The following is a 12,314-nucleotide window of genomic DNA, read 5'->3' on the forward strand; positions in this document are numbered from 1 at the left end:
TTAATTAGAGTTATATTAATAAACAGCACGCGTTTAGATGCAGGATTCAAACGTTATGATGATTAATGATGACGGGTGTTAACGGGAAATGAAACTCTTCATCAGCTCTGCGAGCTATCAATTCTGAAATTAGCATTCCGTCGGCAATGTAAATGTGCATCATACTTGTTTACTGTGGAAAGCTATGTGAAAATAATCGTGCGATCCAATTTTATTTGGATCAGATATTCCTTTTCCGATCGTGACTATCCGTCAATTAATCACACGGCCGTCTTGAACAACATTTTTTTTTCTTCAAGCAATGCCGAAAGAATATTAATCAATTTTAATCGCAATGCTCACAATGCTTATATTTTACTCGACGTCTCTGTGAAACACGAGAAAAATTAATTAAGCGTCACTCTCCTCAGAAAAATCCAGCCGCGCTCTTTCGCTCGTAATAACGTCGCGCGCTACCTTTGAAAATATTTTCAAAATCGCGTCACTAGACGCCGGTGTCATTAGACGGCGGCCGGTAGTAATTACTACTAAATAATTTCGCCGCGCAAGAGCTATCTAGCGGTCTACCAACAGACGTAAATTCCCTCCGTCCGGTCGTGTACTTGCTGTATGAATTCCGCACGAGTGTCCGAATGTCCGACCTTTCTCGTGGACGTGTGTCGAGCGGCTGAAGTAGAGATTGAAGTGAAATATGAAAATCCGGGCTTGGGCGAAGCCGGGGACTCCGGCGCTTTCGTATTGAGCACATCGTGTTTAACGAGGCGCATAAGACAGAAAAATATAGGTAATGAACGCGAACGCGAGCACGCCTCCCTTTTTCGCGGGCGCGTACCACGAAAATTGTTCCCTTGATTCGGAGAAAAAAAAGTACATGAAAAAGAAAGAACAGAGCAAGAAGAAAAATACGGGAATGAAACGAAGAAGAGGTCGCGGAGTATAATGGCTCCCGGCGTTCAATATAATTTTGGCCGAACATTCACAAAATTTCTATAGCTCCATTCGTAATTAGTTCTCTTTATCGCCCGGACGTTTCGTGCCTGGAATTTATTAAACACAGTATTCCCATCCAAATTCTCAAAACAATTATATATATCTAAAAAGTACGTTTATACAATTATATCATTCCTCAATCGTAAACATAATTCTGTATGGTATAGAAAGAGATATCTTGAAGAGTTTATAACTAGACTCTTAAATTAATAAATTGTTAAATTCTCAAGCGCGATTATGAATGAGACGGCGCCGGTAAGCATATCCAGGCGAATCAACGTTTTAAAATATAATTACCTTATCCGCACTTCGTACAAATGACACCCGCGATACACCACGTGCCACCTTTCGCGTGTGTATGCATGTGTGTACGCACACACGCACGCGCGCATACGGACACACACGGCGCCGTACAATTATTATGTGCACTCGCTGCACCTACAATGCAAGCGGGAATCCATTTCAGAGTGGCAATTCGCGCGATACATTATCCAGTCAGCGTCGGCTATACGATTCGTAGTCGTTTCAGCCGCCGTAATAACGCCGACATTTCAACCCTCGCTTTGCCCTCTCCTGTAAGGGGGTGACCAGGGATCGGAGCAGAGGTGGTTTCGCGGTGTCAGCGACAATATTTTCCTTCGACGCGGGGGTACGCGTCATACACCGATACTTTTTTCCCGGCTCTTTCTGTTTGTCTCTCTTTCTCTTTCTTTCTCTCGCTCGCTCGCTCGCTCTTTCTCTCTCTCAAACTCGTCGACGCGGCGGGTGAAATAATTCATTTCGAGAATGCGTGCCAGCCAGTGAGGCTGTCGATAGCAGCCACGTCTGGGATACATGACAACGTGTAAACAACGTGGCAGGCGGCCCTGTCAGCCTCGTGTTGTATTTCGAGAGCAGAATGGATGGGAGAATCGTTAACCAGTCGGTCGGTCGTACAGGCACGATTTCATAAACGGATAGTATATCTTCTCTCGAACGGAGAAGACTGCAGATATTATTCAATATTATACGATTATCATCATTGCTTTCGATTATCATCGCAAATGATAATCGATCGAAATTAATATTTATTTATAATAGATTGCAATCCGGATTTAAGCCCAAGTTCGCTAATACTAACGGTAAGTAACACAATGGGCATTTATGTTTCAGAACATACGGCAATAATCAGACAGAAAAAAGAATGTCAAATTGCGACGACGATAAATCACGAGAGTCTGGCTTCTCGTCGCGGAGTTCTGTGAAAATCTATTATTCTTCGTACGATAGTCTTAATGAGGCAAAAAGTACTCCCGGAGTCATCGGCACAGCTGCATCTGGACCGTTGGCGGCTCGGCTCGGTAGCTTATTGAATTAGACGGGAACGAATGAAGAGCTGGTGTATCCGCCATATGCGGCTTTCGAAGAGAAGAGTGCATTGCGCTTCGCGAAAAAGTAGCAATGCAGTTACTCTTAGATGCGATGCTTTACGCGAAATCGCGATATCCGCACACGTTTATAGCTGTGTTTCACCTTAATGTATATATAATACGTTCCGTTCAAGAATTTTAATGATCTTTCATTAAATAATTAATATTTTGCTGTAAAGACTAAACACTTCTATATTGTTTTGTTTTGTTTATTTTTAAGAAATTTTGCAAACAATAATCAAATGAATATTAAAGAATATGTGGAACGCATTATGGATACGTTTTGGCGCGAGAAGAATACAGCAGGAATCTGTGTGACTAATTAGCGCGTCCTATCTCCCGCGTGTCCTTCCAGGTCGTACCAGTCTTCTATTGTCGGCAAAGAAGCGGCATGTGTATGTCTCGCTCTCGCGAGCCACTCGCATCAATTTAAGTTTTTCTTCCACGAGCACGAAAAAAGGATACATGATCTTACGATTGTGTGCGCTCACAAAGCGCCGACGTGCCGCTGAAAACGTTCCGTCGACTTTGTTTTGCCGCGCGCGTTATGTCTCCTCGCCTCTTTCTGTCTCTCCGTCCTTTTTAGTTCCCTTATAACTCCTTCTCCTACTTGATTTCACCCCACCATTCCGCATCGCTCCCTTTCGCTCCCTTTAACTTCCTCCGTTCCTTCTTTCTCCATGACATTTGATATTTCGCGTTTGTGCCGGTCATTCGGCGCAAGAAGCACATTATAGACCGTAAATGTTGGGGCCAGATGCTGAATTCGTCATCGACCCATCGCTCTTTTGGACCCTTTGGGAAAGATAGAAGGATTATATTCCCTTCTTTCGTTAATCATAGCCGCGGATAATGACTCGAGTCTCTAATTCTTCATTCATACGTTGCAATATTGAACATTTAGACGTGGGCTTAAAATATGTTATCTTGATGAATCAAATTATCATATCTAAATTCTTATTTTATCAAATTACGAAAGATGTGAATTCTACTTGCCTGATATAACATTATTAAAATTTAAATTTTTAATAAAATTCATATATTAAAAAAGAAGAAAAAATAAGATATCTAAAAACATCAAAAAATAAAATAGCAAACGTATAAGCAAAAGATTAAATTATAAATCGTAAGAATAATTAATTTATTAAACTTTTAAAATATTCCAACGTATATTGATACGAAAAATACAATAAAGTTATCAGAAATATTATTTAACATGATCGCTATTGACGATATTCAATAACGATGAGACGGTGAAAAATATGAAACATCTGTACCCAGCTTTTATCGATTATTTTGTAATAGTATGAGAAGATCGGTAATCCAAGAAACGAGGCAAGAGACGATCTCGTGAATATTCACGGGAACGCGCTTAAAATGCGCGCGGACGCGCGTCTGTTCGTAACAGTGCACCAATGCGCAAATAATGACACGACGAAGGAATAAAGGCCGTCTTTGCCCGTCTTTCCCGCAGCCGTCGAGAGCCAACATCGGGAAGACTTAATTACTCGGCCCTTTCCACACACGCGATCTTACTCATCAGTCCGGAAACTTCAGGTACTGGGTGGCCGTGAAACAGAGCGAGGAATAGTAGATATTTCCATATGTTGATATATGTAACAAACCGTGGACTGGAATTTTTTTTATTTTCTTCTTTCTTCTGTTATTATCTTTATTGTTACTAATTGAGCTTATGCGATTGAGAAACCATATGATTTTAAAATAGCAAAATATCTAAGTGAAGCAATTCTGACGTAATTAAAAAAAGATAAAAAATAGTTACTTGCTTTAAATCAAAATTATTAAATAAAATTCTGTATATGTAAGAAACAATTAAAACTGATATGAATGTAAAATTGCAAACTTATATATAAATGCGCTATTACTGTCTCTAATACATTTAATTGTTACAGATATCAAGATATATATGTTGAAAAAGAAATATTTTCTCCACGACTTTCACTAATTGAAAAGCTTCGATTCGATCCACCCGTTAGAAGATCCGATGTCAGAGCATGAGTAATTCTGAAGACTTGTGGACGACGTAATGCGCCACGGTAAACTAAAAACACACCGATTCGTCCGGCAGTTTCCATGTGGGCCGTATGATTGCGCTTTATTATCGCGGAATTTCAGGTCAATTGTTAAATTGATCGGCAATTTTCATTCCAGGAATTGAAATCTTTATCTCAGCTGTACAGCGTCGCCGAGGTCGATGTCATGCACATAGGCAATTCGAGCGAGAGAGAAAAAGAAAAATCGGAAAGAACAGGATAAATAAAGGAAGAAAAAGAGCAGACGCTACTACGCAAGCTTGTAAAAATAGATAATTATCGATATCTGTCTTCTTCTTACAGCCGTCTGTCGATTATAATTCTGGCAAGAAGGCGGTTGCACAATCGTTATGTGCATGTTGAGCTCAAATTAGTTTGTTAAATTTCTATTAATACAGTCACCGATAATAAAGCAATTTTTTGCACAGTAAAATATCATACTGTCCTTTCCACGAAAAGACAATTAGTTCATCAATGAGTAATGATTAATCTATAAAAATGTATATTTTCATTTTTCTCTATTTTCTTTTATAAATAAATCTATCTTCCAATTTGATAAATTTGTATTATTAAATTATTCAAAAAATTATTAAAGTAATATTCACTCCTTTTACACTCGTCATACTCACTTCGACTTATGATTTTAATCTACAAGATGTGTATTATTTATTAAAAAAATAATTTTATAATTTGCAAGAAAACTAAAAATTTTATCATTACAATTGTAAGTAAAAAATAATAAAATAATTATGTACAAAATCAAAAATTATAAATAATTTAATCATGCATTGCAATATTAAAATTGACTCACCGGCTGATGCGTTCTGTTAATGGATTTCATTATTAATTTCGTTGATCATCACCTGGTTGTGTCATCACATCGACCAACAATACATTTGACACTCCCGACATACGTTTATTCCACGTAAACACACGCACTTTCGAACGAATAAATAATGCAAAATATGACAATCGCCCGTAATTGTTCGACACTCCCGACATTTCCCGACACTCTTAAGATACGTTAAAAAATTCGGAATACGGAGAAAATATCGCGCTCGACAATACTCAAGGAGGCGGCGAGCGATATCGAACACGAAATAATTAATAATTACCGCGCTATTTACTTTCCATGGTCGTTAAACTTGTAGCTAAATCCAACATTTGGTACTGATACTACTGACACTCTTGATGGTTAAAAATGATTTACAATTGCAGCAACTTCACAGAACTCGACCCGATAATTTGATAAAAAATAACCTTGTTTATACTAATCTTTTTCATACGCGTGACCAATATTATACATTCATATTAAATAGTTTACAAATAGTTTGGCAATATAAATGGTATATACAACACAAATATAGTACGAATCTAGTAAAGATAAGACATGTATAAATTAGGTTAGTTTGGCACGATACAACAAACATGCGCGACTGCTATTATGAATGTTGAAAGATTATCACGCCCGCGCGGGCGCGAATTAATGCTTCATGACGATAAACCGTCGCTGATTTCGATACTCACGGCAATAGTTGCATGCAGAATTCGTTTCGACGAAAAAAATGTATACGCCAAACGCAATCTGCTCGCTCGCGTCCGACGTCCCCGCCATCTCCCTGCGAAGTGAACGCTGCTGCGTGACGTCATAGATCATGTGATTATCATATGATCACTTCAGTTTCTAAATAATGGCGCGACAAATTATTTTTACGTCAAACATTGTTAAATTATATGTTGATCTGTGTATTCATTTCTTATTATTGTATTATATATCTTTAAATGTGTAAATAAATAATATAAAATACATCAATAATTCGTTTAAGCAGACGACTTATTTTTAAATAAATAAAAATAAATATAAAACAGATTTAAATTATTAACACAAAGCAAGATTTTGTAAAGTATATGACAGTTTAAACGCTGACTATACTACTCAAATATAAATATACTATAATGCATTAATAATTAATTTGTTGTATTAACTCGTAATTACTTTATCTTTTACACTATGAGTTATTTTTTTTCAAAGTTTAGTTTTTCAAATTGGATTAAGTAAACGACATTGTTATCAATTGCTCTTATCCATCATCAAATTAATCGTTAATTCACTTAATTTATATTTATATTGCAAAAATATATAATAATAATATTCCGTAGACATAATATCGGTAATATATCGATACAAAAATACCATACAATTAATAGCAATGTAATAAAAAAAATAACGTAGAAATAGAGATATGAATGTAATTTGAAACATTCAATAAACCGCAAAAGAAATGTTTCCGCTTTTGCATCAGCGATTAGCAGAAATCATGGTGTTGTTAGTGATAGACGGCGCGGGGATCAAAAGAGGGATGCGTTCATAGGAGCAAATTAGAGGGTGGTTCGAATTGGAGTGGTGCGGCACGTTTGACGTCGAATAGCGTCGGGTCGAGAAGCGGCGGGACTCAGGGGCTGAACAAATGAAATGAAATGTTGTTGCTTTCTGCGCGAGGACGAGAGCGATAATAGAGAAAGAGAGATTGTTTGTCGTTACACCCTTCCATCCGTTCCGTACCGCCGCTATTCTCAGTTAGACTGCTTATTTGCCTAATTGCGTGACGCGCCCGATAAATTTCTGCAAATCGACGCTTTGTTTTGCAAATTTTGTCCTCGTACGGGCACCCAACTTCTGCAAACTCCGAATTTGCTTGAGATTATCAAAACAAAGGACGGTCTGATTCGTCGAATCTAAAATCATCCTTTGCGAAAAAGGGGGGCGAGCAGTATATTGCATAATAAATATTCTACTATTCTGTATATGCAAATATTTCCTTCCAAATTATTTCTCATCATCTTGCATTTTACTTCAAATTAACAGAATTTAGCGTATAATGTATCTGCTTTTAAAATTATCATATCTTACCTGTCGCAGTCGACGTATTCATTAATGATTACAATTATTATTACGATTCAACGAATCGTCAGAAAATTGTCGCATATAAAAACGTCGGATTTAAATAAAGCTATCTTGCTATATATCACGCTTCTTGAGAAATGAACGGCGCATCGTAAAGCATTGGATAAGATCCGTCCGCAGAAAAGACGATCCGCGGATCCTCTTATATGATCTCTCCAACTTGTGGCTCGTTAGCGAATCGGGATCAATGGGTTCGTCGCGGGGCTTGTAATTTTATGGGATTCCACAACAACGGGGCACATCAGGAGCATGGCAGTTTGGTATCGAGCATAGGGATCGGTGAAGTGGAGAGTGGCGCGCCGGAATAGTCGTCTTGTTAAAAGTAGCCCGCCTCATTGCCTCCAATATCTGGTAAGTACTGCTCTTTTGTGAGGGTACCGCGCTCGAGAACCGAGCATCTCAATAGCCTCTCAAACTACTCGCAATGCCATATTGTCACATGGGCGTAGGTATATAAACCGGGCTACACACGTGCCCTCATTCGCGAATCTGTAACATATACACGATTTCTTCAAGAGTCGCGCGACCATCAGCAGTTTTTACGATTATCAGTCAAAGTCACGGCATAATTTTAGCGTAGAAGAAATTACGTGTCAATTATTTTATCACGTGACAAAGTATTTTATGACATTTAAGTAGAATGAAAAGCTATAAATATATATAAGCATAAACGGTTTTATTTCGTTCGAAATTTATATTAAAATAATTGTGTTTTTATGCAGTAGTATAAAATTGCCTGCATTTCGAACGCTGGTGCTTTTGTCAAAGATTCGGTGAATTTATATAGGTATTTTCTTGGACTATTAAAATTTAAATTTTAGATATAATACTGAAGTATAAGTGTAAGTGTTTCAGGTCTGAAGAGATCGCGAGGAAGAAAATCTTCACCGGCGTAGTCCAGGATTACGACGTCGAGTTAACGAGACTGCGGCCTTTCCGATGCCCGCGGCTACTTATTTCGCATATCAGACACGAACCAGAGCGTATAACATTTCTATACGAAGGGCGTGCGCGGCCGGCCAACACCTCAAGGCAAATGCGGCCGCATATAAAAACGTGAAATATCACGGATGTCTCCTTATCGTCTGCTCGGTCATATGTAAAAACGAATAAAATCTCAGTAAGTTGCGCCAGGGGATCGCACAGTAGTCGCTCCGGGCCAACCGGTCGAATCTGATTTCCGTCCGTTACGTTTTTAGCATACAAGTCGGTGAATGGGGATAAATCGAGTTGGTATTTGGCACACTTTCTTGCAGTATTCAAAAATATTCAGAAATAGTGCAAATAATGCAGAGAATAATGCATTGCCTTCATAACTTTTTCTCATCTCTAAGTACTCAAATATTGTAAAAATTCAATTAAAGATTGATCGTTGATTTGTATGTGAAAAATGTTATGTCGCAAGTAGCGCAACACAGTGACGCTAGTTTTAGTATAAGAAAAAGATAAAGAAGCAAAAGCGACGGAGACGAGCGGCAGATGGACAGAAAGGAATATCAAGGGTGGACCAAAGGAAGGGAAAATCCGAGCACGTGGGATAGGAGAAGCACGTAGCGCGCGAAACAGACGCCGAACAATAAGCAATAATAGGTAATGCAATTCAAACGTGGAGGCTGGCAATACTCCGAAGCCGACGGGGTGGTTACAATGCCGGGAAATGCAAGACAGGCATTTCCTGCGAAGCGCGGTGGCGAGAGGCGGACAGGGGCGGGTTGGAGAACGGGGAGGAGAACGGAGACAATCATACAATACGGGACGTTCAGGTAGTCTATTGCATATTTGCCTTTACGCAATTCTCTACTCGCGCAAACGCTTCGCCTGCGATATTACGCAATCGCGATTTATCCAGCGCGACGCGACGCTACGCAGTCATCGTCCGGACGCGACGCTGTATTTAATCCGGGGGTGTTCTCCAGCGTACCTGCATACGACGATGAAAACGCTGCGAACAATCGGGGGTGTCCATACTTTCACAGAAAAGACGAAATAACCGCCAGAAATGCGGCAGGCAAATTCGATCTTGCGCGCCGATGTTTTACGTTGGAAAAAAAGCAGAGCTATAAATATGTACATATATTAATGAAACTAATTAATTACATGTTTTATGAACGTACTAAATATATAATACATATTACGAACGGAAATAATCATATTAATAATAATTTAATCATAATAAATATTTTGGTCATCTTTGTAAGTTTTGTGTGACTTTATCACCGCAATTGTGTTAAATTTTTTTATTTAAATTTTATACTTACGTCGTATCTAGTTAATATAAAATTATTAATTTAATCATGCTAGAACAATTGAATATGTCTACGGATTATGCAACTTGCGAAATTATCTTTGTACGGCTTTAGGTTCGCGCGTAGATCTCGCCGACAGGATATGGCGGGCTGATCTTTGGAGGGAACATAAGGTTGTAATAGATGAAATCGTTTGTTCTAATATCGCGCAGGTCCGACCCCCGAAGCTCGAAGATGGAAGTTCGTCCGTTGGAAATTGTCCGGGTGACGTTGCAAATGGATCCAGACGATTCTGCCCGGGTCTTCTTGTATCCCGGAGATACACACACGCGTCTTCAACATCTACGTCGCGCTGGTAACCAGCAGCAGCTTCTCGCCTCGAAATCCCGCGGGGCTAATTCTTAAGATACTGTTCGACGTTGACAAAAGTGGCCATATCGGAGTCAAAGTTTTCGCAAGAGTGCCGTATTTGTCCAGACAACGACGCGTATTCTTTCTCAACACGCCATCGTGAACGTGAATTTCGCAAATGTTTAGCTAACAATGCTGTTACTTTTAATTTTTACATTTATAATAATAGAGTATCTTTGAAATTAACAGTAATAACAACAAAGAGGGGGATAAAATTTTACGAAAAAAAAACATCTTGTCCCTCTGATAATAATTAATAAAAATATAGATCATTTAAAAGACAGATTTTGCACGAAAACTGTATATATTGCATTATCTGCTGCTGTAAACAAAAGTTCTTCAATTTGTATCGAACACCTTTCTATCAAATTCCGTTCTCGCCGAATCTCTTCTCTCTTCGTGTAGCAAGAGTTCTATGGAGAAACTCGAGGCGAAACGTCATCGGTCTAACTCAGAAGGCAAATGACACGAGAAATATAATCCGTGCCACCCCGGGCTTTGAACCCGGAGAACTTCTTACCCTTCCCTCTCGACATCGTTATAACTCCTTACAGGCTCGGCCTCTCCTCCCCTCGCCCGCTTTCCCCCTTCGTCTACGTCAATCCCAGAGAAAGCTGGGCATTGTCGTGTCGAAATTGTGCGTAACTACGACAATAGTTCGGCAGGATTGAGCGAAATTAATGAAAACTTGCACGGGACTCATGAAGAAGGGGTGAAGAAAGGGATGAGACCTCTCCAGAAACAGATATTCCGACCGTAGGGGGGTGGGAGAGGGATCGGCTAATCGTGACAAATACTGATCCGGGATTGCCGAATTATAAACTAATGTCTCGAGGAAACTTCGCCCGAAATAACTTTCTTCCCCTCTACCCGATCTTATGATCCTCGAGTGTTCGCTGAATCTGTAGGCGGCATATGTATCTTAAATCGGTGGCTACAAGTTTCATTCGAATTTTAATATATTATTTCAATAATACAAAATATTTTTCTAATTCTTTTGTAAATTACATATTTAATGATGTAACAAGCATCGATATTAATTCTGTATTTCTTAATTTCTTAATCCTATTATATGATTTTACTTTATTGTGACTCTGTTTGTTAAATAAGATAAATAAACGATAAAATTCATCAAAATGGGGAAGTTTTTTGTGCTAAAAAGAAGAATCACTGTGAGTGTATCTTATTATGTGTACAAAGTGTATCATGATTAAATCCATTCTAATATTGCATCAATGAAATTCAACCGACAAACCAAAAGGATGATTTTACCATTTTTATATCTTGCGACTGGATGTGTAAAGGATAACGGAGAAAGGGTAGATGATGGTGAAGTTAGAGGGTGAACGTGAGTAGGCGGACAGACGGCAATGTTCTAGACTGGCCAAGAGAGAAAGGAAATTGGATGATATTTCCCACAACGATCAAATCTTATTGCCAATTGAAAGAGGAAAGTTCGCGGTACATTTGCTCCGAGAAATCACCGGCGACGAAGAGGTGAGCTAGCGAAAATGACCATCGCGATCTGCCATTTCACGAATCGTGCTCGTTTCCATCGCGATAACAAGCACGTCTACGAGAAAATAATACGAGAATAATTACGAACGGATTGATAGACTCGTAAATAATTAATGGAATAAATTTACCTTGCAAATACAACTTATAATTAAGTATTTTTTACATAAATAATATTCTACAAAAATCTTTCATTAGATAGATAGATAGATAGATTAAAAAATCTTTCATTATTTTTATATAAAAAAAACTATTTCTTGCAAGAATAGATTTTTTTTTTCATCAGCGACAAACAATTATCTGATAATAATTTTAGCACCACTTGCACGTCCCTAAACTCGCAACAGATTGCAATTTCGAAAATTTCCCTTCGTTTATCCCCCAATCGCATCGCACATTCTGGTAACATCATCAGAAGTCGAAAGATTGCACGGAGCAGTGGCTGCGGTCCAATTTCGATATCCCTCCTCATAATTTCATCTATCAGTATCCGCGAAAGGACGAAGTAGCAGCTTTCGCGAGAAGATCACGTTTGGAGATGGGGTGGACTGTAATGAGCGGACGGAAGCGTCAGCGGCATCTAATGTCAGAAATTATAGCATATTGGCAATAAAATCCGAAGCAGGGTCCGCCCTTGTACGAACGAGCTCAACACGGTTACTCCTATTTGGTCCGTTTATTGTAACGAATGTCGAAACTACGTTTTGCCATTATATACGGTCTT

At 38.8% G+C, this 12,314-nt stretch overlaps 1 protein-coding gene and 1 long non-coding RNA gene across 3 annotated transcripts in view; one reads left to right on the top strand and one right to left on the bottom strand.

Moving 5' to 3' along the window:
• The window catches only part of LOC105676396 (uncharacterized), a 413,689-nt gene that overhangs the window by 233,986 nt on the left and 167,389 nt on the right, over nucleotides 1–12,314 (bottom strand). The window lies entirely within an intron of this gene.
• On the top strand, nucleotides 3,229–5,639 carry LOC136998763 (uncharacterized). Of its 2 annotated transcripts, XR_010889306.1 has the most exons (3): nucleotides 3,229–3,956; nucleotides 4,313–4,456; nucleotides 4,572–5,639. It is a non-coding gene; the product is annotated as an uncharacterized lncRNA (long non-coding RNA). The 2 variants fall into 2 exon arrangements; XR_010889305.1 differs by having other exon boundaries at nucleotides 4,313–5,639.

Source organism: Linepithema humile, chromosome 3 (genome assembly GCF_040581485.1).
Source record: "Linepithema humile isolate Giens D197 chromosome 3, Lhum_UNIL_v1.0, whole genome shotgun sequence".
Classification (NCBI taxonomy): domain Eukaryota; kingdom Metazoa; phylum Arthropoda; class Insecta; order Hymenoptera; family Formicidae; genus Linepithema; species Linepithema humile.